Source organism: Penaeus vannamei, chromosome 7, assembly GCF_042767895.1.
Source record: "Penaeus vannamei isolate JL-2024 chromosome 7, ASM4276789v1, whole genome shotgun sequence".
Lineage (NCBI taxonomy): Eukaryota > Metazoa > Arthropoda > Malacostraca > Decapoda > Penaeidae > Penaeus > Penaeus vannamei.
Genome location: NC_091555.1, coordinates 40231905 through 40236904, shown reverse-complemented (window position 1 = coordinate 40236904; position 5000 = coordinate 40231905).

The window sequence follows — 5000 nt, the reverse complement described above, 5'->3', positions numbered from 1 at the left end:
ACGAAGAAAGTAACAAATGAAAGAAGGAGAGGAGAAAGAAGGAAGAGAGAAAAAGAGAAAGAAAAAGAAAGATAAAAGATTAGCGAATACGAAGAAAGTAACAAAGGAGGGAAGAAAGAAAGAAGAGAGAAAAAAAGAAAAAAAGAAAGAAAAAAAGATTAGCGAATACAAAGAAAGTAACAAAGGAGGGAAGAGAGAAAGAGAGAAAACAAGAAAGAAAGAAAGAAAGAAAGAAAAGATTAGCAAATACGGCAGGAAGAAAGAAAAAAGAAAGAAAGAAAGAAAGAAAGAAGAGAGAAAAAAAGAAAGAAAGAAAAATAAAGGAAAAAAAGATTAGCGAATACGGCAGGAAGAAAGAAAAAGAAAGAAAGAAGCGAATTAGCGAATACGGCAGGAAGTTCGCATGAGGAACGAATCTCTACGTAATCACCCTGCACGCAATTTGTGCTTTGGCTTCCGCTTGAGAAGTACGTGAGGCCGAGCAGGGACCTCCTAAGATACGAGCGGGGGAGGAAGCCGGTGTTCTGAGGTCTAAATTCTCGTGTTTTTTTTTTTTTTTGCTTTATCTTTTATTGTCAATTTTCTTTTTTCTTTCAATTTTTTATTTTTTATTTTTTGTTGTCAACTTATTATTTTTTCTTTTCTTTCTTTTTTTTCTTTTATCTTTTATTGTCAATTTTCTTTTTTCTTTTCTTTCTCTCATTTTTTTGGCTTTATCTTTTATTGTCAACTTTCTTTTTTCTTTTCTTTCTTTCATTCTTTTCTCTTTCTCTTTTATTGTCAACTTTCTTTATTCTTTTCTTTCTTTCATTCTTTTTATCTTTTATTGTCAACTTTCTTTTTTCTTTTCTTTCTTTCATTTTTTTCTTTATCTTTTATTGTCAACTTTCTTTTTTCTTTTCTTTTATTGTCAAATTTCTTTTTTCTTTTCTTTCTTTCATTCTTTTTTTTTCTTTATCTTTTATTGTCAACTTTTTCTTTCTTTCTCTTTTGTGAAAATCTTATCCTTCTGCTCTTCCTCCTCTTTCTGTTTCTCGCTGTCTCTCCTGAAATATCTAACGCTTGGATAATGATAATAGACAATGGATAACGATGTCTAATGGATAAAAATAGATAATAGATGATAATAGATAATAATAGATAATAGAAGCATCTATCGCTTGGTTAATGATAAGATATATTAGATGATAATAGATAATAATAGATAATAATAGATGATAATAGACAATGATAGATATTTATAGATAGTAATAGATAACAGATACTAATATATGTTAGATAATAATTGATAAAATATACTAATAGATAACAGATAATGATCGATAATAATAGATAATAGATAAAACACAATAACAGACAATAGACAATAATAGATAACCGATAACGATAGACAATAGAACCACTCACCGCCCGCCCATGGTAACAGCTCGCCCACTTTTGCTTTCATTTGCTTCCTCTCCGGGCGGGCCTTGACACACACACACGCACGCACGCACACACGCACGCACACCACGCCCATTTTGGCACTGTGGCGCCCGTCGAGGCTTGGGGTTTGGCCTCGATACCTCCTCACGCCCATCATCCATCTCTGTGTTCTTGGTGGGCGGTGCCTCTGGGCGGTGGTGGTGTGGGGATAGGAAACGGTGATAAAAACGTAAGTGGGAGAAAGGGGAGGAGGAGTGATTAGAATGGGGGGGGAGGGAGGGAAGGGGGGAAGGAGTGGGGGGGGAAGAGGGGAGGGAGGGAGAGAGAGAAGGAGGGAAGGATGAAAAGAGTGGGGGAGTGTGGGAAGAAGGGAGGAATGGAGGGAGGGAGGGAGGGAAGAGAGGAGGGAGGGAAAAAGGGAAAGAGGGATGGAGGAAGGAAGGAAGGAAGGAAGGATGAGGGATTAGGGAGGGAGAAAGTGAGAAAGGGAAGGAGGGAGGAAAGGAAGGAGAGAAGGGAGGGAGGGAAGTAGAGAGGGAGGGAAGGAGAGAAAGAAAAATAAAAGGAGGGAGGGTGGGAGAAAGAGCAGAAATGAAAGAGAAAGACCAAGAGAAAGACAGAAAGAGAAAGACAGACACCAATAGAAAGTAAAAGGAAGACAAAAAAAAGAAAAAAAAATACATTGCCAAAAAAGGGAGAACAAGAGAATCATATAAAGAGAAAATAAAAGAATCATAAAAGATAGATAAAAAAATGAAAAAAAAGAAAGTAAATTATATGTGTGATAAATAAATCAATAAATGACTGAAGTAACAAACAAGAAAAAGTTAGAGGAAATGTAATGATGAATAACGATTGAAAAGAAAAATGATAAAATCAACAGAACAATTTCATGGATAAGAAAGAAAGGAAAATTTATAAATGAAAAGCTGTAAAGCAAGACAACAATAGCAACAGTATCAGCAGTTGTAATAATAATGCTAAAGATAATCATGATAATGATAATAATAATAATTATAATAATATACAAAGAAAATGCAACAATAAGAGTGACATGAAAATAAACATAATAATAATGATAATGATGATCATGACAATAGTACTAACAATATATAACATCAATGATAATGATAGAAATGATACAGATACCAAGTAAGGGGAACCAAAAATAAAAATTAAGAATAAGAAAAAGAAAGAAAAAAAAAACATGGCAACTGGATCTCTTGCTTAAAAACGTTATCTGTTCTCACTCATGTTTTTTTCTATGTTTCTCTTTCTCTTCTTTTTCTTTTCGTTACTATATTGCATCTTGTCTTTCTCCTTCTCTCTGTCTATCGTTTTTTTTCTCTTTCTCTCTTCTTCTCCTTTATCTTCTCTTTTTTCTCTCTCTCCTTCTTCTCTTCTTTATCTCTCTCGTCTTCATCCTCCCCTTTCTTCTCTTCCTTCTATGCCTTCTTCTACTCTTTCCCCCTCTTCCTTCTCCTTTCCTCCCTTCCTCCTCCTCCTTTTCCTCCTTCTCTTTCTCTCTCTCGTTCTCTTTCTCTTTGTTCTCCTTCTCCTTCTCCTTCTCCTCTTCCACTTTCTCCCTCTTTCTCTTTTGTCATCTCCATTCCCCTTTCCGTCCAGCTTCTTTTTGTTCTTCTCCTTCTCTTTCTCGTTGCTCTCTTTACAATCGCTCTTCTTCTCCTCTTCCTCTTACTTCTTGTCCTTCATCTCCTTCTCTCCTACTTCCCATTCTTCTCGTTCTTCTTCTCCTTCTCTTTCTTATTTTTTTCTTTCTCATCCATCTTCCTCTCCTTCTCCTTATTCCTTAGTTTCTTTTTTATCCTTGTCCTTGTTTTATCTTCGTTGTTCTGCCTCATATTTTCCTATTGTCCTCCTTCTTCTTCTGTTCTTCGTCTTTTTCTTTCTCCTTCTCGTCCTCTTTCTTTACCTTCTTTTATTTCTTCTTCATCTCCTTCTTTCTCTTCTTTCTTAGCCTTGCCCTTCATTCTTCTATTTTTTTCTTCTATTCCTTTCCCTCGTCTGTTTCCTTTTCAGTCATACTTTTTTTTCTTTTCCTATTTTATTTTTTATTTTTCTTATTTTTATATCTTTTTCGTCTTTATCCTTTCTCCATCTCACTCTCTTCTGTTTCCTATTCTTTCGGGTCTTTCTCTTTCTTCTCTTTCTCTTTCTCCTTCTCACTTGATTTCTTCTTTTTTTCTCCTTATCCTCTTCCTACTTTCCGGCGTCTTCTATCTTTCGCCCTTTTTCTTTCTCTTTATTTCATTTTCCTTCACGTCTACTTTGTCTCCTTCTTTTTCTTCTCTTTTTCATTTTCCTTTCAGTTCTTCTAGTTCTATTTACGCTCTCTCTCCTTGTCTGCTTCCTTCGCCTTCTCCTTCTCTCCTCCGCCTTTCCTCTTCTCTTTTCTCTCTCTCATCTTTCTCTTTCTCGTCTGTTCCCATTTTCTTTTCGCTCTCCTCCCTTCTCCATAACTTTTCTCTTCTTCTCGTCTGTTTCCTTATTGTAAGTTTCTCTCTGTCCCTCTCCTTTTCGTCTTTCTTTTTTATCTTCTTATCTGCTTCCTTCCCTCTCTTTCCCCTCTCCTTACTCCTTCTCGTTTTCTTCTTCCTGTTCCACCTTCTCCTTCCCCTTTCCCCTCCTCCTCTTCTTCTTCCTCTTCCTCTTCCACATTCTCCTCCTCTTCTTCCTTCTTCCCCCTCCTCCTTCATCTCCTCCTCCTCTTCTTCCTCTTTCTCCTCCTCCTCCGCCCTGCACCCCCCTCCCCCTGTCGTATCGTCGACGTCCGGTTGTCAGGGCGCGCTTCTGTCTCCTCTTTCGTATTTTCAGGTCTTTTTATCTATTCTCTATTCTTCTTCTTCCGCCTTCTCTCCTTCTTGTCGTCTATTCCCTCGTCTTCCTCTATTTTTTTTCTCTTTTCCTCGTTGTTCCTTTTTTCGGCTCTTCTCTTTCAATTTCATTCTCCTTCTGGTTCTCAGCCATCTCCACCTCTATTATATTCTCGTCCTCCATCTCCTCTCATTTCTCCTCCTTTTCCTTTTCCTGATCCCCTTTCTCCTCCTTTTCCTCTTCCTCGTTCCCTTTCTCCTCCTTTTCCTCTTCCTCCACCTCATCCTTATCTCCATCTTCATCACCTCTTCGTTTCCCTCGTTCTCCTCGTCCACCTTTTCCTCTTCGTCATTCCCTTCCCTTTCTCGTTCTTTTTTTTCCTCTTCATTTTGTTCTTCTGCCTCTTCATCTTCATATTTCTCCTCTTCCGACTCTGCGTCCTTCTTTCTTCTTCTTCTTCCTCTCCTCCTCCTCCTCCTTCTCCTTCTTCTTCTTTTTCTTCTCCTCCTCCTGTCCTTCTCACGTAGCTCAAGAACTCGCCTTGAGTTCCCTCTGCCTCCTTCGCCTCCTTTGTGTGTGTGTGTGTGTGTGTGTGTGTGTGTGTGTGTGTGTGTGTGTGTGTGTGTGTGTGCGTGTGTGTGTGTATGTGTGTGCGTGCAGACACTCGGCGTCGGGCAGCGACAGAAGAAAATCTGTCAAGGAAGACTCCCGTGCCAGTATCCACGGCCTGCCCTAAATTG